We start from the raw sequence: 23,479 nt of genomic DNA on the forward strand, positions 1-23,479 counted from the left end.
GAATTCTGAGCCCTTTGGCTTGGGGCTCTGCTGGGGGGGGGGGCTGAGTTGATCTGACAGTGAAGAGCAACATGTCACAACTTTTTTGTGACTTCTGTGCCAGGGGGTATCCTACAGAGACCTGCATGCACACAGCACAAATACCTGGTAATTCCTGTGACAGGAAAGGACTGGAAACACCCTTCATACTCCACCAGAGGGGATTGGTAGCAGCTATGACAAGTCCTTGTGCTGGAATACTACGCAGCTGTCAAAAGGGAAGGCAAAGGTTTCCTATGAATGAATGTGTCAAACCACGCTGGGATTTTTGTTGAGTGAAAAAGCAAGTACAAGTCATTTTAGAACAGAGACAATAATGGGTCACTAGGCCAAGGTGAAATCAGCATGCCCAGTGTGCCTGTAGCTTGGGAGAGGCCCTGCGCTCAGGGAAGAAACTGAAAATTGCCAGGGACCATGGGAAAGTTTTGTGCTTAACAGCCACTGTCTTAGTCAAGCCTTGTGCTCCTGCACTCAACCCCATTTACAGATGTGGGAATGTAGCACAGAGAATGAGGGAACATGCTCAGAGCCACACAGCAGAATTAGGGCCAGAGAAAGACTCCACCAGGCTAGATACTGAGCCAATGCCAAAACCACATCAATCACTTTTTATTTTTTTCCTCTCCATCTTTATTAAATTCGGTATTTCTTATTTACATTTCAAATATTGTTCCCTTTCCTGGTTTCCAGGCCAACATCCCCATAACCCTTCTCGATCCCCTTCTAAGAATGTGGGTGTTCCCCTCCCCATCTTCCCCCCATTCATGCCCTCCCCCGAACAATCCCGTTCACTGAGGGTCCAGCCTTGGCAGGGCCAAGGGCTTCCCCTTCCACTGGTATCCCTACTAGGCTATTCATTGCTACCTATGAATTTGGAGCCCAGGGTCAGTCCATATAGTCTTTGGGTAGTGGCTTAGTCCCTGGAAGCTCTGGTTGGTTGGCATTGTTGTTCATATGGGGTCTCAAGCCCCTTCAGCTCTTTCAGTCCTTTCTCTGATTCTTTCAATGGGGGTCCCGCTCTCAGTTCAGTGGTTTGCTGCTGGCATTCACCTATGTATTTGCCATACTCTGGCTGTGTCTCTCAGGAGAGATCTACATCCGGTTCCTGTCAGCCTGAACCTCTTTGCTTCATCCATCTTATCTAGTTTGGTGGCTGTATACGTATGGGCCACATGTGGGGCAGGCTCTGAATGGGCGTTCCTTCAGTTTCTGTTCTAAACTTTGCCTCCCTATCTTCTCCTAAGGGTATTCTTTTAAAGAAGGAGAGAAGCATCCACATTTTGGTCATCCTTCTTGAGTTTCATGTGTTCTGTGCATCTTGGGTAATTCAAGCATTCGGGCTAATATCCACTTATCAATGAGTGCATACCATGTGTGTTTTTCTGTGATTGGGTTACCTCACTCAGGATGATATTTTCCAGTTCTATATATTTGCCTATGAATTTTATAAAGTCATTGGTTTTGATAGCTGAGTAGTAGTCCATTGTGTAGATGTACCATATTTTCTGTATCCATTCCTCTGTTGAAGGGCATCTGGGTTCTTTCCAGCTTCTGGCTATTATAAGTAAGGCTGCTATGAACATAGTGGAGCATGTGTCTTTGTTGTATGTTGGAGCATCTTTTGGGTATATGCCCAAGAGAAGTATAGCTGCTGGGTCCTCAGGTAGTTCAATGTCCAATTTTCTGAGGAACCTCCAGACTGATTTCCAGAATGGTTGTACCAGTCTGCAATCCCACCAACAATGGAGGAGTGTTCCTCTTTCTCCACATCCTCGCCAGCATCTGCTGTTGTCGGAGTTTTTGATCTTAGCCATTCTGACTGGTGTGAGGTGGAATCTCAGGGTTGTTTTGATTTGCATTTCCCTTATGACTAAAGATGTTGAACATTTCTTTAGGTGTTTCTCAGACATTCGGCATTCCTCAGCTGTGAATTCTTTGTTTAGCTCTGAACTCCATTTTTTTTTCTTTTTTCTTTTTTTCGGAGCTGGGGACCAAACCCAGGGCCTTGCGCTTGCTAGGCAAGCGCTCTACCACTGAGCTAAATCCCCAACCCCTCCATTTTTTAATAAGGTTATTTATTTGTCTCCCTGCAATCTAACTTCGTGAGTTTTTTGTATATTTTGGCTATAAGTCCTCTATCTGTTGTAGGATTGGTAAAGATCTTTCCCAATCTGTCAGTTGCCATTTTAACCTAACAACAGTGTCCTTTGCCTTACAGAAGCTTTGTAGTTTTATGAGATTCCATAAGATTGATTCTTTTTTTTTCTTTTTTCTTTTTTTTGGAGCTGGGGACCGAACCCAGGGCCTTGCGGTTGCTAGGCAAGCGCTCTACCACTGAGCTAAATCCCCAACCCCAAGATCGATTCTTGATCTTAGAGCATAAGCCATTGGTGTTTTGTTCAGGAAATTTTCTCCAGTGCCCATGTGTTTGAGATTCTTCCCCACTTTTTCTTCTATTATTTTGAGTGTATCTGGTTTGATGTAGAGGTCCTTGATCCACTTGGACTTAAGCTTTGTACAGGGTGACAAGAATGGATCCATCTGCATTCTCCTACATGCTGACCTCCAGTTGAACCAGCACCATTTGCTGAAAATGCTATCTTCTTTCCATTGGATGGTTTTGGCTCCTTTGTCAAAAATCAAGTGCCCATAGGTGTGTGGGTTCATTTCTGGGTCTTTGATTCTATTCCACTGGTCTATCTGCCTGTCTCTGTACCAATACCATACAGTTTTTATCACTATTGCTCTGTAATACTGCTTGAGTTCAGGGATAGTGATTCCCCCGGAAGTCCTTTTATTGTTGAGGATTGTTTTAGCTATCCTGGGTTTTTTGTTATTCCAGATGAATTTGCAAATTGTTCCATCTAACTCTATGAAGAATTGGGTTGGAATTTTGATGGGGATTGCATTGAATCTGTAGATTGCTTTTGGTAAAATGGTCATTTTTACTATATTAATCCTGCCAATCCATGAGCATGGGTGATCTTTCCGTCTTCTGAGATCTTCTTCAATTTCTTTTTTCAGAGGCTTGAAGTTCTTATCATACAGATCTTTCCCTTGCTTGGTTAAAGTCACACTGAGGTATTTTATGTTATTTGGGTCTATTATGAAGGGCATCGTTTCCCTAATTTCTTTCTCAGCTTGTTTCTCTTTTGTGTAGACAAAGGCTACTGATTTATTTGAGTTAATTTTATACCCAGCCACTTTGCTGAAGGTGTTTATCAGGTTTAGTAGTTCTCTGGTGGAACTTTTGGGGTCACTTAAATATAAATCATATCATCTGCAAATAGTGATATTTTGACTTCTTCCTTTCCAATCTGTATCCCTTTGATCTGTCTGATTGCTCTGGCTAGGACTTCGAGAACTATATTAAATAAGTAGGGAGAGAGTGGGCACACTTGTCTAGTCCCTGATTTTAGTGGGATTACTTCGAGTTTCTCTCCATCTAGTTTAATGTTAGCTACTGGTTAACTGTACATGTCTTTTACTATGTTTGCATATGGGCCTTGAAGTCCTGTTCTTTCCAGGACTCTTATCATGAAGCAGTGTTGAATTTTGTCAAATGCTTTCTCAGCATCTAATGAAACACTTTTTAATCTTTTAGACAGGCTTTCATTAAGTAGCTCTGGCTAGCTTAGAACTCACTAGGTAGACGAGGCTAACCCAGAGCTTACTGAGATCCACCAGTTTATGCTACTACTACTCAGTCACTTTTCTTTTGCCTTTTAAAGTGGTTACTGATGGAATGGGTCGACTGGAGGGGAGGGGTGGTGGAAGGCATTATGAAAAACCCAGGAGGCTGTTCCAAGCTGGTCATTCAGATGAGAGTGAGGGCTGAGACATCACCAGTGGGAGCTGACACACGGAGCTCTGGGCTTGATTCTCAGCGCGGAGGAAACTGTCCATGAGGGCTTTAGTGTCCATGTAGCAGATAGGAAGTCGGATGTGGAGATGTGTTGGAGCTGCAGAGATAAGTCAGTGGTTTGCTGCTCTTCCAGAGGACCTGAGTTCAGTCCCTGGCACTGTCAGATGCTCACAGCTGTCCATAACTCCAGCTCCAGGTTCCGATGCCTCTGGGTTCTGCACTCACATGCACATATTCACAGGCAAGCATGCACACCTTCACAGAATACAGATAAGCCTTTACAAAGGAACTAAGAGATTGGGTGGTGAACTGGAGAGGGTGCTGAGGAAGACGGAGCCTAGGACTGTGCATCCATTCATTAACTTCTTCATGTTCCTGAACGTTGGGCTGGGCCACAGGTGCTGTTTCCAAGCTGAGTTTGTGTCTGTTATCACGTCAGAGTTTCATCCCCGCTGGTGGATCTAGGTGCTGGAGATTAAGCAACAGGGAGGGGCTGGAGAGATGGCTCAGCAGTTCAGAGCACAGGCTGCTCTTTCTAGAGGACCTGGGCTCAACCCCCAGCACCCTCATGGTGGCTAACAACCTTTTGTAACTCCAGTTCCAGAGTACCTGACACCCTCTTCTGGTCTCCATGGGCACAGCACACATATGATACACAGACATATATGCAAGCAAAACACCCATACGTATAAAATTTAAAAGAAAATATGATTAAGAAATGCATGATTCCCTGGGAGATCCACATGGTTGAAGGGGAAAACCAACTCCCTAAAGTTGTCCTCCGATCTCTACACATACACTGTGGAGTCTTCCTATCTATGCACACAAAATAAACAAATTTTTGTTTTGTTTTCAAGAAAAAAAATGTGATGATAGTTTGTTAAAACCATGGGAAGACAAAGACAGGTCAGTATGATTGGCAAGTCAGTATGATTGACAGGTTAGTATGACTGATGGGTGAGTATGATTGACAGGTCAGTATGAGTGACAGGTCATTATGACTGACAGACTCTACCAAGGAGATCTCTAAAATGTTAAGTGGGGTTGTCATGGACACTTAGATGTTTGAACAAAGATTTGGAGAGGAAGTGAGCACTGTAGATAACGAGGGGAGGCAGAGGTCTAGATGGGGAAGGGAGTGGATCTGACATGTTTCAGAAGCAGAAGTGTGGTAGATGCTATCCCTAAGACCAGCAATGTCCACTTCTTTACTTCCGGGCCTAGAAGAGGCTAGGCACAATGTGAGATCACTGTAACCATTAAGATGGGAGAGGAGGAGGTGGATAGCCCTTCCAAACCGAATCATCTTTGAGTAGATGAGTGATCCCTCCAGTGTCTGATAGCAGGTGATGCTGCATGTGACCCAGAGTCAGGATGACGTTGACTCTGTGGATGGAGTCCTGAAACAGAACTATGCCCGCATTCCTGTGTACAGAGGACAGACTTTTATGTGTTGCTGGGCAAAAATGAGAGTTATAGATGTCCCCAGGGACATTTCAATCAAACAATTGACTTCTAACTTGAGAGGAATGAGAAGCCTTGGGCAAGGTTTAGGTAGGATGGAGATGGGACCCCATGGCATCTTATTGGCAGTGAGCAAACTGGCTAGAACAGAAGTGACCAAGGTAGAACAAGGATGTTGTCAAGAGTCTCTGAGATGATCCAGATAGGAAAGGATGCCACTTGACTTGGTTCAAAGTGGTGGCAGTGGCCAGATGCTGGTGTCCTTGCACACTTATTGGTGGATTAGAGAGGAGGAGCAGACCATGGTGTTCCCACAGTTTTTGATCAGAGAAATAAGGAGAGAATGGCCACGCTGGGCTGGTAGAAAACTAGGGATCAGGGGAGAGGCTGGGGCACTGCAGCTGGAGCACTGGAGAGACTACAGTGACAGCAGGTAAATGGCAGGTGGTCAGGTGTGAACTTTGGCAGGTGGTCAGGTGTGAACTTTGGCAGGTGGTCAGGTGTGAACTTTGGCAGGTGGTCAGGTGTGAACTTTGGCAGGTGATCAGGTGTGAACTTTGGCAGGTGATCAGGTGTGAACTTTGGCAGGTGATCAAGTGTGAACTTTGATAGTACCTCAGAAAAGATACTGTATGCCTTGAAAGGGGACCCTTCAGCACCCAGACCACATGGGGACAAGAGCAGGTAGGGCTGATAGTGGGTATTAACAGCCTGGAATTGATGTCTAGCAGGCACTGGGTTTATCTTGTCTGGAGCCAGAGGGCTGAGGCCTCAAGGACACAGGAGCAGAGCAGGCTGGCTAGGGGGAGTGGTTTGCCTCTTTAGCGGGGAGCAAGAGAAGAGAGGCCAGGGCAAAGCCGTGTGTGGGGTACCTCTGAGGGAGAAAGGGGAACCAAGAAGGACCAGGTAGATGGAGTTGCCAGAGAGTCAAGATTCTGGCCTCTAAGATGGTTGGGTGCTGAGATTAGTATGGGATCCCAAGGATAGATGTAGAGGGAGGCAGATGATGGGGATAAGTGGAGACCTTGAGGTGGAAGTAGTCGTATGGGCTTCTGCAGAATGGGTGACTCAAGGGGAAGAGGGTTGGAGCCAAGAGGAAGCAGAAGGAGCTGAAGGGAGGTTGAGTATGTGGACACTGGTGGGTTCCCTGAGGGTCCTGCTGGTTCACATAAGTTTGGAGTGACCCCTGCTGTTTACCAGGGCTTCTGAGAGCTGAGTCTGTTGGAGAGGCTAACAGTCTCAGAACTGGAGGGAGGGACAAAAAGGAATGGGGGCCGCCTTTTCCACTGCACCCCACTAAGGCCGTGGAAGCCTCCAGCTGTTCTGGATCACTGGTGGTCTGACATTGGTGAAGAGATGACAGAAAGGACAGGAGGAGCCTTCCAGGGAGCTCCTAGTAGACACTGAGGTTCCAGGGTGAGGTCCCAGGGTGGGAAGATGGTCATAGTAAAGCCACCTAGCAGGGAAACTAGTGCCAGCAGGATGGGAAGGATGATGGGGGAGGGGGTGGGAACAGGGGTTATGGCTGGAGTATTGGCCACACATCCTAACCAGAGATGTCTACTGCCCTTGAATTTACCTCCTGGGCTCACAGTCTCCCCTGCGTACACCCAAAGATGCCAGAGGAGAACAGATGATGGGGGTCAGAACTCAGGGGAAGGACCTGGCTTCATAGCTGTTCCTATCTCCCTAAGGTCTTACCTACTAAACCATCACAGCAAAACACTTGCCTGTAGGGTGGATCTGTGATCTCCTAAGGATCTGACTACTTCTTCTTTCCTGAAAGTCGGAAGTATCTTTCTTCTGGGGTAGAACTAGCCACTGTCCACACAGGAGTGGGCACTACACACTTGGTGGGACTCTCAGTAAAGCTACGGGAGATTGTATCACTGTTCTCTCCTCTTGATAGGAGAAGCTGATGTTAGAAGGACAGGGACCCACCCTGCGCTGTACTGTATGGGGTGGCTGGTCTGTTGAGGTGGTCGATGTGGCATGCCATGTGAGACTTGCTAAGAGGTATTTTTGTCCCCTGCACAGGGCTGCCCGTCCACAGGCTGGTGTGGTCAGGTAAATTCCTGTTTTCCCCATCTGTCTCTAGTGGGTTCCCATGCCTGTTACAAAGGAATAACAATTTCCATTTTTGGTCACAAAACTTCAAGCAGGATCCCACACCATAAGTGTGTGCTTCCTCATTCTGGCTTTGTAGGTTTGGGGTTCCTTCCTCTGAAGGACCGTGAAGGAGGTATGAATTCCACAGCAGGCTAATAGGCACTCTGATGACAGGACTAAGCCTTAATCTTTACTCTCTGTCCAGTTCTATGCTGAAGTGTTGGCAGTGGTTTTCATCCCAGGAGGCCATTCCTGAGAAAAAGAAGGATCTGGAATAATAATAATAAAAAAAGATGTAGAAATTTCTCCTGGTTTCATCAGTCCTGCCAAGAGGCATTTTAGGACCTGAGTGAGCTTAAATCTTGGGGTGCCTATGAGGTCCCTTATCATGATCCTTCCTGCAGCAGCTCAGAGGCCCAAGTGGGAGGTAAGAGCAGGACCAGGTAAATCTCAAGTCTACAAGGTTCCTAACCCAGCACTTCCTTACCTCCAGGAGCTCCTGCAAAGTCTCTGTGCTTGTTCAAGGCTTTGTTCTAATGTTAACTTTTTAGTGATGTCCTCTCTGACCAGCCACCTAGAGTCACATCTGTCCTTCCTTTTCTACCTGTTTGCTCCTGAGGTTGGAGTCCGTGGGACAGATATTTTTGGGAGGTGGGGAATGTCTGGGTTAGAAGGTTTGGGGGCTGGGGATTTAGCTCAGTGGTAGATGCTTACCTAGGAAGCGCAAGGCCCTGGGTTCGGTCCCCAGCTCCGAAAAAAAAGAACCAAAAAAAAAAAAAAAAAAAAAAAGAAGGTTTAAATGCCTTGGCTTCCTGGCTGGGCTTGACCTGTCTGTGTGCTTTATCTAATCTCCCTAATGCTTTTACAAGAAATTTTATTATCTTCACTTCATGAATGAAACTGCTGGGAACAAGAGGAGGCTTGTGTGTAATCACCCAGAGAATCTATGGTAGTGAGGAATTTGAAACAAGGGCTCTGTGAGGTTTGAGGAGTGGCTCCAACCCAGAACCGAATCTGAATCCAAGGTGGGTGTCCTGGCTCTATGGAATGTGGGATTGGGAGGGGCCCAGAGGAGGAAGGGATTGAGGCTGGGGAGGGTGCTGACAATGGGTAGCCAAATGCCCTGGCTGGATGTGCAGGTGGATAAACCTTAGAGGAGAGCACACAGATCTGTGATAGCATCACTGGGGACTGCCCAATACCCGCCCCAGGCTTTGTAACTCCGAGCTACACATTCAACCTCTCTGTGGCTTTTCCATATTTGGGAGGAAAGCCTAGTGCAGCAGCGCTGGCTGTCTGGCTTGCCTTTGCTCACCTTTTGCACTCAGTCTGCTGAGACCCTGCACCCACTAACACCAGGGGCAACACCAGCAGTCTGGAAACCCCTAGTTTGTCAGTTCTGCCTAGCTCAGTTTTGGGTGTCCACTCTGCTGGCCAGCAGGGGTTTTCTAAGCCCCTTCCTGGGGCTTGTCCCTGGGTTCTCTTGGACTCCTACTTCTAATCTTTTCTGGGCCCAGGGTAGGAGCAAAAATGGAAACTCTACATGCCATATGTCTAGATACTTAAAAGTTGTACATCAAGCCAACACACTGCTAAATAGAGCATGCGCTCTCCGCCTACACGGCCAAGCACACAGACTAGTAAGCTCTCATATCAACCCGGGAGGCGGGTCTCGTTTAGACTCCTGGAGTACAGTCCTGAAAAGAGGCAGCATCATGGGGCAGGTGCCCATTCCTCCCCCAGAATAACCTTGACTGACACATGTCACTGGCCTATGCTATTCTTCCACAGGACATCCCCATACTCAGCAACCCTGGCTGCTGGCTACCTCCTAGCCAAGGGAAAAGACTTATACAGACCACATAGTGAAGCTTAGGGGGTCTTTTAGACTTGGAATTCTGGGTGCTTCACTGGGAGGAAAGAGAGAGTGGCCTTGGGTGGGCATGTCCTTAGGTTTGGCCCTATTGGAGGGGTGACTCTGGAGGAGGCCAGAGTGAACTTCTCTAGAATCCAGAATCCAGAGCTGGGGGTTTTGTTGTTTTGCTGGATTCAAGGGCTGTACTGCCTTCCAGGCTCTCCCACTCTGGTGTGGACGGCCTTACTCTGCTTGGACTCCGTATTTGAAGCGTCTGCTAACTATTGGAACCTTCATACTTGGCTGAACCCGTATTAGGGCTTCTCCTCAGCTCCAAGCCCTCCTTCTCTACCCAGCATGCCTCTTTTTCCTCATGTGAAAGAGGAGAGGGGGCTATAGCCACGTGTCCCCTACCTGTTTGGAACACTGATCTCAGCCAGCACATAAACTGGCCTGGCCTCATCTGGTTGTGTGTATACCTCAGTGCAGAAGTGCTTCACTCGGACCCTGCAGGCAGAGGGCATCCCTCCCCCACTTGTGTCCAGAAAGTGGGACACCAACTCCACTTTAGCCAGTGTTTCTCGCTCACTCAGCTGAAAAGCTGCAGCTTCCCTGAGGCTCCCAAGCCTCACCCAGCACTGACAGCTCCTTCTCTGATGCTGTGTGACAGGCCAATGTCAGGGCTCCCACACCTGCTCCCCTGCTGCTGCTACCTCCTGCCATGGGGGGCACGACATCTGCCACAAGGGCACCAGGCACCAGCAATTCTACCCTGCATGCTGCCACCTCTTGGCTCAATCTTTCAGGACTACCCCCTTACTGTCCCCTCTGCCTGTGCTGTGGGCATGACAGGAAGGCAAGGGGGAACCGGGGGTGCTGAGGATGTGCGGTCCTTCTGTTAGCAGAGGAAGGCTTTGCTTCCTGGGAGAGCGACAGGCATTCTCAAGAGTGTAGCAGGTTCTGAGCTGTGGCCACATAGGGCCTTGAGCCGTCCCGAGTCCAAATATGTAATCAGGAACCTGCTGAGCTGAGAACTAGGGACAGAGAGCTCACATAGCTGGATGCCACCTCAGGATCCACTCCTAGACAAGCCTCTTCCCAGCCGTTCTTTGGAAACCGATGGTCGTGTGCTTAGTATGAGCATTTCATGGCCCCCCACCCGACCCCAAGGCTTGGATATATGGTGGTGCTGCTGACATGGCTAGCACCAGACAGGATTGTTGCAGGAGGTTGTTGCTAGCTGAGTGGGGACCTGGTCGAGAGGGAGGGCAACCCATCCACCTAAACCTTCAGGAGAGGTATCTCCCATATACCTGTGACTTTCCTGGAACAAGTTTGTCCTGCCTTAGGTGGTCCCTCTCCCTCCTTTCTCTTCATTAGGGTATCCAAGCCCTTGTCCCCTTCCTGTCAAGCTACCTGTCCTGGTTAGACCTGTCAGTACAGGAACTCTTGGATGAAGGAGAGCCACCATGTGTGTGTCTGATCATATCAAATTCATAATTGACCATGAGTAACGTGGTTGGGTAATGGTGAGCCCAGACCCTTCCCAACGAGCTGGCCCCATGGGTGAGGTGAGGCACAAGGTGGATGTACTTATGAGAGGAACCCATGGGTCCACAGTCCCTCCACCCACTGAACCTGCTGCTTCTTCTTCAGTGCTCTGGTAACACCCTCTCCGAGAAGCCCTTCTGACTACAAAGAGCTCAGTTTACGTCTCATGTGAAGGACTCGTCATAATCAGTCCTTGCTCTAAGCTGAGACCTTTGGAAACTGCGGGTATCCTCTGCATCTTATTCAACCCGTGAGGACTCAGTCCATTCTTGCATGGAGCTGGGGAACGGCTCATGGTACTCTGGCCTGTGTGTGAGCTTCTTTTGGAGAAACAGGGGCTCGGCTGCAACCTCTGTCAGAGGCAGTCGACCCCTCCCTCTCCCCTCTGCTGTTTTCCTGCAGGACCAGCCCAGCTGCATCCCAGTTGGGGGATCAGGAAGGAAGGGAGGATCTGACCTCATGTCTGTCTTTCTAGCCCTGCCTGGTGCTGCCTCTGTGATAGAAAGGAGGCAAGCAAGGAAGTGGGGGTGCAGGATCAGTAGCTGTATGGGACTCCAGACCCTGGGTTAATGGGGAACAAGGGCTCCCAACTAAGGAGTGACCCAGGCTACATCATAGCAGTTCATACCCTGGGCTACATCATAGCAGTCTATGCCCCTGTTCCCGACTTTCTCCACCATGTGGTGAGGGCTAGGGCTTTACCCAGGAGAAATACCAGTGGCTACCAGGTTTCAAGCCTGCTGCAGGTCTAGGAGCTGTGGGAAGGCAGTTTGAGGCTAGAGGAGGCTTAGGCAGGCAAATCAGGAAGGCTAGGCTCCCTGTCTGAGGACCAGACACTTCCTCTCTAGGGACTGCACCTTTCTGATGAGATCCCCACCTGACTGGCTGCCCCGCCCACTCTCTCATTTCGAGAGCAAATGAGGTGATGCAGAGACTCTGAAAAGCATAAAGGTGGCATTATTTTTAGCAGGAGTCATATTTGACTTGCTAATCAGCTTTCTAAAAATAGCCTCATTTATTATGGCACAGGGAGAACCCTGGGTAGGAGTTGGTGCCCTGGATCCTTGGTGTGGCTCGATGACAGTTCTGCTGTGTGACTCTGGCTGGGCCCTGACCTCTCTGGACAGTTAGACAGTTAGATCATCCCTGCGAGCCACTGGCCCTGAGACGGAACTGGCATCAGGATTTGAGATGGAAGAGGAAAGAGACTTCCTCTTGTCTGGAGTGACTTCCGGGGACTGGATCCCTCTGAGTCATGTGCTAGAACAATTGGCATCACTAAGGCTGTCCGGGAACCTGCTGTTGAATTTATACAAATCTGTCTTGTCTTGATCATGGGCTGTCTGCTTGGTCTCCACCATAGCGACCAGTCACCAGGAAGGAGATGAGAATGGTTACAGAGAGGCATGGGGCCAGGCAAGGTAGAGAGGGACGGAAGGGTTACTGTGAGGCATCCAGTTTACTGGAGAACCCATTCTTTCTGCGTTTATTGAGTACATACTACGCCTCTGGCACCGTGTCCCATGCTGTGGAGATAATGGGGCAAACCAAGCCAGGACCTGTTCTTGCTTCCCCGGCCCCTCAGATCCAGTGGGAAGGAACAGGCACCATTTACACAACTGAAGTCTTGGTCTGACTACAGAGAGTGCCAGGAAGCACGGAGTGAGGATGATGGAGAGGGAAGGCCAGAGGCCGCTCCTTAGAGGGGTGACACAGGTCGAAACACGAACAGTGAATAAGTGGGCAAGGCGGGGCTGAGAATGGGGGATCCTGAGCAGGAGTGAAGGCCCACGGTGAGTGATGGGAGTGGAGGGGCTGGAAGAAGCCGGAATCCCTGACTTTACTATCACGTAGTTCCCTGAATACAAAGGCAACTTCCCATTGGAAGCTCTTCCAGTGGTTCAAGCAAAGGAGCATAGCGTTGAATCAGGGTGAGGGGAGAGGTGATGTGGAGGGCGGGGTGCTTAGCTGTGAAATTGAGAGCACTGGGGCATCAGCATGAGTGGGTAGGAGGGTTGAATTGATGGCTACTGATTCACAAATGATATGCTGGCCTCCTCGTCTGGTTTCTGTTCCTCCCGAGGAAATGTTCATCTATTGCCTGTACGAGTCATCCATCCCTCCACCTAGTGCTAGTCAAGCAAGCGCTGCCTTTTTCCTAGTATGGTCCTATCTGCCAAGTGTCTGCTATGACTCCCCAGTCCTGGCCCCTCTGGGCAGTGGAGAACTGTAGGGTGAGACTGCTGGCTTCGATGGGACTTCACTAAAATTGCCTGACTCTGGTAGCATCAGGCAACTAGGGAGGCAACAGTGAAGGGGCCCTCAGGCAAGCTAGGCCAGCCACAGTCCCTCTTATTCTCCTCTGTAGCCTTCTCCCAGGAAGGGGCCTAGCAGCTGGTCCTGGGCTGACCTGACAGGTATGACAGAACCTCTCACACTAGGGCCTCTGTAGGTGGCTAATAGCTAGAGGTTCTGCCTCAGGAGTGGCCACAACCAGTTCTAGTCCCCTGTCTCATGTCCCAGGTCACAATAAAGCTGGGGTACAAAAGGGTACATCAGAGGCCCACTGGTCCATCCTGTCAGATAGGGAGGGACTAAGGCCTCAGCCAAGTAGATGAGGTAGAGCCCTAGCCTGAGCTCCTTTCGATCTCTAGTTTTTAGTCTCCCGTCCCTTCTATCTTGCTTAACCTGCTGCTCTGGGGCCAGGCCACCCAAGTGTCTCTCCTCAGAGCCCAAGAGGGTCATCTCTACTCCTGCGGGAGCCCTCCTGACTGGCCCTTCTTCCCTTCGTCCCATTTCCTGCCCTGGGGGCTGAGGCATACCTCTCTCCCCACAGCAGCTCGACCATCAGCCTCCACCCCAATGTGATTGCGTGAGGACCTTTAGCATGCAGTCTCCTGCTTAGGCCTAGCTTCCATTGCAAGTTGACTTTCTATGCGGTTATGGCCTGGACACATTCTCTTCCCCAGTCTTTGCCATCTCCTGAGAGCAGAGTTGGAGTAGAGTTGAGTGCGTTTCTAGAATGTTCTCTCAGCTAGTGGGCACACAACACAAGAAGAGAGGGAGGGTTTTGTTTATTTCTTTTGTGCTCAGGTAAGAAAGGATGAACCTCTTTTGTTACCCCTGCCTTGTGTCCTAGGACCAGAGGCAGATGGCCGGCACCTGAGTGTGGCCTTTCTAGGGAACAGCAGTGCCCCCTACTGGCCACCTAAGGTGATCCCAGTTGAGATGTTTTGTTATAACCTGCTGGGTCGCCCCTACAAGGGAGGAAACTCAGTCAGGCTCCATGAAGGCCCTGTGGAGGCTGCAGAAGGGAACTGGAAGGACCATGGCTGGCTTAGCTTGCCCTCCATAAAATGGGATAATAGCACTCAACACCTAGAGCTTGCTTGGTGACTAGACAGACTGATGATGTAGTTTGAAAAGAGCTGTGCAGGTGGAGGATGTAGGTCAGAGGAGAGCAGAGTGGAGTTCTGGAAGCTGCCTCAGACGCCGGCCTGGGCTCTGCTGAGGAGAGAAGATCCTGCTTGGCATGGCTCTACTACCTAATGGCAGTACTGTCCACGTAGGCCAGACCTCCACCACTCCAAGGCAGGATGGTCTGTCTCTGGAAATGTCTCCTGGGACTGTCTAAGAGGCACAGGTGACCAAAGACTTTAGACTTTACCCTAAAGGCTCACCACCTGTTTTAGGTGACAATCTTAGGCCCAAACGAGTACTGATAGTCTTAGGCTCCTGGTTCCTTTTCTACTTCATTATTATCCCCTCCTCCAGTTCCCATCAGCCACTTTGAATTTCTTCTTAAGGGGATAGATACTGCAATTAAGACAAAAATCACAGAGAGGTTAAATTTCCTCAGAGCCACACAGCAAGTGAGTGGAGAACAGGGGTGGAGTCTACTGGAGCCAGTCCAATCCCCATACTATAGTACCTTTCAGGGCCTCTGTGAGTGTGTGTGTGTGTGTGTGTGTGTGTGTGTGTGTGTGTGTGTGTGTGTGTAGAAGTCTGGGGAAGTAGAGAGATGGAGCTTGAGTGCGCTTGGGAGGAATGTTGAGCTTGGGTTTGAGGTTTAGTGGGGCAGGGCAGAGAATGCTGGTGGGTTTGACCCTGTGTGACAAGAGTGTGGGGCTGCTCATGCTGTATGGGTTGTGAGAGGAGGGGCAGAGGGCTGTGTATATGGCTATGTTTAAGAGGCTAAGGAGCTATTAGCTGGGTAGCCGGAAGAAGGGAGAAGCTACTGATCAAGATTAGAAGTACAGAGTGGGTAGGTGTTGCTGGGGGTCCAGACAGAGAGAACCACACACAGACACAGGGAAGTGGGTACCAGAGAATTGAGGTGAACCTGTGGGTAGACGCTATATATAGGGATGTTTCCCTTCCCTTCCCTTCCTTTCCGTTCCCTTCCCTTCCCTTCGATTTCCTTTTATTCCTTTCTTTTTAAAAATTTGAGACAGGGTATAACTTGCATCCCTGACTGGCCTGAAAGTGGCTATATAGACAAAGCTGGCCTCACACTCACAGAGATCTGCCTGCTTCTGCCTTCCAAGTGCTGGGATTAAAGGCGTGTGCAGTGAGGGCAGCATCTCCCAGAGTCCTAACTGAGGGTACTGAGCTCCTCCCCCAGCACATGTGAGCAGCTCAGCCTCTCTGTAGGGTAGGTGCCCTCTGCAGTGGGTGGTAATAACATACTCAGACCAGCGACTACTTCCTAAGCTTCACCCGGGTGCACCCTGATGGTGACCCCAGCTCTTGGAGACTCATCTACTGCGTGGGCAGAGACTTTCCACTTGGCCGGGAGAGGCTTCTTCCTTTTCTACATGCAAGCCTTCCTGCTGGGGTGTTTCATCTGCCTCCTTCATCCCATACCCACCCAAGGCTGGCCCTGGGTGGGCTGAAGACTTCCTGCCTGGTTGGCACAGGAGTGGCAGAGGGAGGGCTCCTGCGATATCCCAGCTGGCCTGGGGGGCTGCACTCCCAGATTGGCCCCTGGGAGGGGCTCCCGACATGTTTCTTTAGATGTGTAATTGGAATCTCATGGGCTTGGTAATTAGGGGAGGCAGCAAAGCACTCTAGAAATGACTGTAATTATAGTTACAAACCAGCAGCTAAGCCAGGAGTTTCGGTGATCACCTGGGGGAACTGGCTGGGGGAGAGGAGAGAGTTGGCTACCGAGGGTTTACTGTGGGCCAGATGTCTACTGTGAGTATCATGAACCAGACACCAGGCCCCTCCACAGATCTCTGGGGGGGGCTCTCTAGACACCCCCAGAGGCCTGGAGACCATCTGGCTTCTGGCCCCAATATGACAGAGGGGAGACGCCTGGAGAAAAGTGGGGACTTGGCCAAAGTGACAGAGCATTAATAGCAGAACTAGGGTGGAACCCAGATGTCCTCTCAGAGAGAGAGAGAGAGAGAGAGAGAGAGAGAGAGAGAGAGAGAGAGAGAGAGAGAGAGAAAGAAGGAGGAGGAGAGGGAGAGGGAGAGAGGGAAGGAGGGGGAGAGAGAGAGAGAGGGAGAAAGAGAGAGACAACACTTTGGTTTCTGTTCTATGCCATGCTCTCTCCTTTCCTGTCAACTCCCTCCACAAGCTCGGCATACTCCTTGTCCCCTCTCTGGAGTATTTAGAGTCTAGCTTCAGCTCAGTAGCATCATTTCCTCTGGGACGCCTTCTCTGTCTCCTGACTGACCACCCTAGCTTGAGTGGGCGGTCTTCCTCAGCGCCAGTTTGTGTGAACCTGAGAACCGAGAATTGTTTTCAGGAATTTTGTGACGGTTGTTAAACATAGCTACTGTTAATAATTAAGTTACATAAACTTGTAATTAGGTATATTTATACACACTGGAAACATCGTCTTCTAACTTGCTACACTTTTCAATTATCTGAGCTCATAGGTTCTTTGTGCCTACTGTATCTGGTGGTGGAGACTCACTGATAGTGGTGTGAACCCACTTAGTGTTTAGTGGTGTTACACTGGGGTTCTTGAATCAGGAGGTAGGACTATTTAAAACACTTCAGTCCTGTACCCCTAGCGCCCTGCTCCCAGCTCACAGAGAAGGTTGTTGAAGTCTCCAGCTTCCACTGGCTTACCTTTGACCTTTTGGTCTCTAGCAGGCCTGGTGTCCAGCGAGGGCTTAAAAGATTGAAGCAAGGGAAGGGAGAAAGTGGTTATTACCTCTGGAAGACTCATTACCTGTTTTCAACAGCTGCCCTCAGGGTTGGTTCTGGGTCCTGCATTACCCTGGGGCTCTCAAGGGAACAGTACCATGGAAGGGGTCTATGGATCGGTAGGTCCTGGGATGTCGGGAGAGCTGCTTTCTAAGGCAAGGGCAGCAGGGCACCAGATAGCCAGGTAGGTGTGGGTGGTTTTGGCAGGCCTCACAGGCGGCTGGGCCCAGGAAAGGTCCTGCCTCTTCCTGCCCCTAATGGTCTTGGCAAGGTGCCACCTTCTGGTACCCCTCTTCCCCAGGCCACAGCAGGAAAATGGGTGGAAAGGCTTTGGAGTTGGGCCAGCTTTTAACAGGTATCTAGTGGGTGAAGGCTGACTGCATGCATAAGACAGGCTGAGCAGCTCCACTGTGGGAAGATATACTTGGGTACCCAGGCACGAAATTCCCAGGGGCCCTTCAATTCGAGGTGAGTACAGGACTTACTGGGGGCCAGAGGGAACAGTTTGTTCCCCAACTGGAAACTTTGAGACTAGCATGAAGCATGTGCACAGTAGTGGCTCAGTAAATGTCCGTCAAACCAGGAAAATAAAAACTAAACTCAGAAAGAGAATGGGACTCAGGCTTGACACCATTGCCACATTTGCCCTGACTTCACTCGGGGCTTTAAAATTTTTAGGGTGTTTTGAGACCGGTTCTCACTAATGTAGATCTGGCTGTCCTGTACTCGCCCTATGTAGCCCAGGCTGGCCTTGAACTCACAGAGCTCCATATGACTCAGCTTCCTGAATTCTGGGATTAAAGGCATGTGTTGCTACACTTGGTTATCACTTAAGGTTTCTGAGGGAACACAGGTAGGACCTGTGTGGGCACTGTGCGTTCTTCCTCAGACCCAGAACCCTATATCTCCCTGTTCTCCTCTCCCTGTCCTAATCTGCAATTCCGTCTTCCTCACAGGAAGCTGGGAGAAGCGAGTGAGTTAATTTCATACAAATCATCTAGATTTGGTTGACCCAAAGTAACCTTCTGAAACAAGCGAACTGCCACTGGCAGTTTCTAGGAAGCCCCTCACACCTTACCTGAGTTGATGGGAACTCACGGAGGGCTTCTCCTCTCCCATTTTCTGCTGCCCTCTAGTGGAACTCAGAAGTATCTCCCTAAGACGACACCGTGAACTTGTCTGCAGACGTAATTCTTCAGATTTCAATGGAAACTGGCCATTTAAAAAAAAGGTTGACTTTGCGTAGACTAAGAACCCTGTCCGCTTGTGCCCAAATAGAATTCACCTGTGGGTAGCCATTCGTTGGTGTGGGGTTTTTTGTAGCTGTAGTTAAAATGTAGCAAAAAGGCAACCAAGAGGTATCTTTTTCTTCTTGACATTGACAATTGACTAGTGGTAAGTTTTAGGGTGTTATGACCCGTAACCTAACCTGACACACTCCTGCCAGCATCCTCACCCACCACTTAAGATCCTCCAAACTTGGGGACAGCCTGTCAGTTTTCTCAAGTTCTTACTCTTTGTCCTACAATATTAAGACTGTGACCTTGTGTTTTGGCTCCTGCCCTGGCACTGTAGCAGCATCTTTGACACAGGGTAGAAAACAGAATTCTTTCTTCCAGCTCTGGAGAGCTGGGGAGCTGGAGGGTGAGGGCTGGCATCTGCTGAAGGTCTTCTTGAGGCACGATGCCTTAGTGGGAAGCGACGGGCGAGCGGGGACATGGAGGAGCAAGAGGAGCTAAGTGCTGTGATACGGAAAGCGGCCCTCTCCAGGGCAGCCCTTGCGTCCTAAGCACTGTTATTATTGTCATTATTTTGAGACTGGGTCTCAGCTCCCTAATTACCTATTACAGGCTCCGTCTCCCATTACTGTTGCATTAGGGATTAAGTTTCCAACACAGGATTTTTTTTTTTTTTGGCGATAGCTAATCTTTTAAAAAATGTTATTAGCATATGTTAATTATACATAATAATGGGCTTCTTCGTGACACTTCATGTATATACATATTGCCATTGGAGTCATTCTCATCACACTGTCTTCTTTCCTTCCACTGCCTCTAATCCTCATTCTCTTCCCAGTAGTGTGTGTGTGTGTGTGTGTGTGTGTGTGTGTGTGTGTGTTTCAGTGAGTTTCATTGGGGATGTTTATAGGAGCATGAATACCTTACCCGTGACTAGAGTAAGAAGGAAAGAAAACATCTCTCCCTTTCCCATCAATTGTTAACGCTGAATAAATACTTGGGAGAGATGGGACCCCATAAGCACCCACCCCATGACAGGGTGTCATGGGCTCAGTCTTGCCCAGTTGATGACATGCAATGTGAGATCAAGTGTACAACAGCCACGTCATGCCTGGAAGTCATCGTTTCACACGTCTTCCTGCTCCAAACCCTTCTCCCAGATCTTATGTTTTCTGTCCCCTCCTTCATCAATGTTCCCAGAGCCGGGGGCTGATGTAGATGTTCCTTGTACGGCTGGACATTCAAGTACCTTGGCCAGTTGGGTGTATTTCTCTGACCAAAGCTGATGGCAGCGTTATTCTGTAAGTACAAATGTAGTGCTCGGAAGGCAAGCTTGTCGGACACATCGTGTCCACTTAGCCAAACAACAGTTAGGACTTCTCCCCTGTGACCTCCTCGGCCACAGGCTTTTGATTTGGCTTACGGTACCAGATGTGGACGCACAGGGCATAGCAAACATGTTATTATTACACAGTGGGCTCATCTTGCAGTCATCCAGACTGTCACACCTGGGGGCCACAGAGGAGTAAGACTAGTGATGATAATTCTCCTTCAGCAGCCTTTTGGCACAGTGAGGGCTGGTCAGAAGGAAGGAAGCTTCCAGTCTAGTTCTGGCTTAATGTCTGTATCTCCTCAGGTCAAGGGGCAAGGCTCTCTAGGGGTACAATGAACCATAGCACAGCTTTTCCTCTGATACCTGCCTCAGAACATGTACGTGCTAGGTGCTCAGTGAGTAACTATGAATTAATAATGAATTCACTACAGCCAGATAAGAAAGGACCACTACAAAAAATGGGGGGCGTGGGCGACTCTCTAATTGGCTGCCGGGCTGCAAAACCATCTCTGGAGAGAGGCTGCTTTAAGGGAGAGATGAGGGTAGAGGAAGGTATGGCTAAACTGGAAGAGGGCTGGACATCTCCTTTGTTCCTCTGGTGGGAAGCCAACAAGAGCTAGGGGAGGACCCCGCCAATATCTTGAGTTCAGTGCACCCTCTCCCCGCAACCCCCCCCCCCCAACACACTAGGGAACTAGAATTCTGTTTTGGGAGAGGTAAGGTACAAGAAGCATGCACACCTTGCCTGAAGGTGCACGAAGCTTGACTCTTCCTAGAACACCTGGGGCCACGTGCTTGTGGGCCTGAGGACAACACGGCTAATGGCTACTCTAGATGCCAGCTAAGAGCCCGCCACACCTGCACCAGGTTTCTACGCCTTCCTCACGCAGTCCTTTCAAAACCCACACCTCTCAGTCCATTCAGGCCGCACCCCCTCATCCTCAGCTAACCCTCCCTCGTCAGTGCCCCAGCAACCCCTACATCCAATGAGGGAGCCTCTGAGCCCCGAGCTCCGCCCCCTTCCACCTGTCTCTGTGGTCTATCCCGCACCGAGCAGCAGCAATTGCTCTGCAAAGCCTTAAGCTCCGCCGAATACCAACCTGGCCCGCCTCGGGCGGTGCTGAAGGCGACAGTCTCCGGAGAGCTTGTGCAAATATATACTTTGAAGTCTGGCTTCCGGTTCCAGGATAGCTCTTTCTGGAGGTGACACTTCTTCAAGCGTGCTCTCTCCATCGGCAGGACTTGGAGGAGCTGGGAGCAACTACCCGCAGCAGCCCTGTTCCTGGACCCTCTCTCATGGCCTCAAGACATTGGTAAGTGGGAGCTTGTGACTGCTAGGGTCAGCATTGAGTCCCGCTTTTTTAAAAGTGCGCTCGGGGACAGAGTTTTTTTGTGCCATGCCCTTTTCTAGTCCTCAGTAAGATCTCCGAAGAAACCTTAATCCTTAGTTCCTTAGTTCCTTAGTCCGTCGCCTCCCGAACCGACCTCTTTCAGGCCCCAGCTTCAGAGCCGCGGGCCCAATGTTATGGTGGACATTGGCGCCCCCTAGTGGTAAGAAATTAAATCTCAACAGATCTCCGTAAGGCGAATGAGGCAGGTAGCCTATGTATCTAGGAGACAGGAGCCTTTTTTCAGTCTCAGTCCTTGCTACAGACATGGCCGAAGGTTGACTCAGCTCCATTCTTCCATCTGTATCTTAAGTGAGGCTGGATGCTGGCCTTTGTGTCCAGTGTCTGCCTTTCGAAGCCTCCCTTCAGGGCGCCGTCCTTGTGCCATGCAGAAGCCTCTCCCGTCAGCTCACACCTGTGCTACCCACTTGGAAGGTAGAACCTGAAATCACAGTAAAAGTGCCAGCAACTTCACTGTGGAAACCAGGGGATACGACTCTCCCCTACCCGCTCTTCTCAGGATGACAGAAATGGCCTTGCCAGTTGAAAATCACCTGTTACGGGATCTGTCCCCTTTGCAGATTAAGTCACTGGTTGCAATAAAGAAGGACTCTGTTAGGGGACAGAGGGATGGCCTATTAGTGAAGACTGCTTGTTGATCTTCCAGGGAACCCATGTTGGTTCCAGCACCCACCCGGGTGACTCATAATTGTTTGTAATTACAGTTCAAGGGGATCTAGTGGCTTCTTCTGGCCTCCTTGGGCACCCCTCCATTTATGGCAAACACACACACACACACACACACACACACACACACACACACACACCAAAGTTTTTTAAAAGTAGTATTCCTGTCACATGAAGTGACAAGATATTGCTTCTGGGTCCCTAAGTTGATTTGCCAAGCCCCCTGCTACCACAGCCCTGCTTGGGCACATGCATATGTGTGTAAGGTGTGTGGGGCATGCACATAGGGCTCGGGGTCTGCTCACCAAGGAGCTCACTCCTGGGCATTCTCAGTGAGCATGATAGTTGGGGGAAAATGCTTGGCCTTCAAATGAGAACCCTGCCCAAGTGAAAACCAGTACACTCTTAATAAAGCATCCAACGGTAACAGTTTATTAGCCTCGTTACTTTCTAAGTTTAGTAAGTTTAGTATCCATAGAAGCTTCACTGCATTTGAAAGAATGTGTGGGCTGGGTTTCTCTCTCTTTGAGAAGTCTCAGTTAAAAAACTGCTACTTCTAGCTGTACGGTTTCAAAAGAAAAATTACAGCTATCCTTTAACAACAACAACAACAAAAACAAACAACTTTGGAGCAAATTTTAGTATTTTAGCTCATGCCTTCATGGGGAGGAAAGTGGTCTGGAGTTCCAATGGCCAGGTTTACAGGGGTGCTGGGTCACCAGTATCTAAGGGGGAAAGGGAAGAGTACGCTACTGTGAGGAGACAGGGTGGGGCTGGCAGGGACCCTGAGGTCCAGGCCGAGTGTCCTCACTGCATCCTGACAGCAGTGGTCTGTGACAGCCATTCATTGTTCCAGCTGGAGAGCCAAGAGGTGCTGAACAGGGCAGCAGAATGAAGACCAGGGCTTAGGTTGTAGGTAGGTCTTAGGGGAATTCAGGTGGGGAAGTTCTCATAGGCTGCAGTGAGTGAGGCCCTGGGGCTGCTCTTCAGAAGTGCAACTTGTAGGCTTCCTAGCTGGGAACATGCTCTGCTGTGTGCTTTGGGTGGATATCACACATAAAGAACTCAGCTGGTGTTGTGAGGCAGTGAGGACTATCCCTGCTACTGCCACGAACGGGGGTGTGTGTGAGAGAGAGGGGGGAGAAGGAGGGGGAAAGGAGGGAGGGAGAGGGAGAGGAGAGAGGGAGAGGAGAGAGGGAGAGAGAGATAGAGGAAGAGGGAGAGGGAGGAAGGGAGAGGAAGAGGGAGAGGGAGAGGGACAGGGAGAGGGAGAGGGAGAGGGAGAGGGACAGGGAGAGGGAGAGGGAGAGGGAGAGGGAGAGGGACAGGGAGAGGGACAGGGAGAGGGAGAGGGACAGGGAGAGGGACAGGGAGAGGGACAGGGAGAGGGAGAGGGAGAGGGAGAGGGACAGGGAGAGGGACAGGGAGAGGGAGAGGGAGAGGGAGAGGATCTGGTCTCCTTTGCCTGCAGCTGTTGTGGGGACTTGGTACATAGCAAAGGGTTGTTAACTTTTGCTCTGTGGACTTTTTCACCAACTGCCTACATTCCTGCTTTGTCTTCTAGCTTCTACAGTGCCTCTGCCCCGCACCTGCTCTCAGCTCCGACAGAAGTCACTCCCTCAGAGTCTCACTATTGCTGGGTAATGAACTACCGTCCCCTCCCTGCCTTACCGCCGCCTTCCTTGGAACAGTGATTTAGAGATTTGAGTCTGTGCCTCCTGAACTGCCATTCCTAAGACCCCAAATAAACTCCTTTGACTTTCACAGTCTCTGTGTTTGAATCAA

At 49.8% G+C, this 23,479-nt stretch overlaps 2 long non-coding RNA genes across 3 annotated transcripts; one reads left to right on the top strand and one right to left on the bottom strand.

The window, feature by feature from the left end:
* Nucleotides 1-472: 472 nt before the first annotated feature.
* On the bottom strand, nucleotides 473-20,793 carry LOC134480058 (uncharacterized). Of its 2 annotated transcripts, XR_010054190.1 has the most exons (4): nucleotides 20,720-20,793; nucleotides 18,127-18,260; nucleotides 16,971-17,013; nucleotides 473-4,372 (listed from the first exon to the last, which is right to left on the bottom strand). It is a non-coding gene; the product is annotated as an uncharacterized LOC134480058 (long non-coding RNA). The 2 variants fall into 2 exon arrangements; XR_010054191.1 differs by lacking the exon at nucleotides 16,971-17,013.
* Nucleotides 20,595-23,460, top strand: LOC103693105 (uncharacterized). The gene is made up of 2 exons (XR_593938.3): nucleotides 20,595-20,932; nucleotides 23,259-23,460. It is a non-coding gene; the product is annotated as an uncharacterized LOC103693105 (long non-coding RNA).
* The last annotated feature ends 19 nt before the right edge of the window (nucleotides 23,461-23,479 follow it).

The sequence above is a fragment of the Rattus norvegicus genome, chromosome 8, assembly GCF_036323735.1.
Source record: "Rattus norvegicus strain BN/NHsdMcwi chromosome 8, GRCr8, whole genome shotgun sequence".
Classification (NCBI taxonomy): Eukaryota; Metazoa; Chordata; class Mammalia; order Rodentia; family Muridae; genus Rattus; species Rattus norvegicus.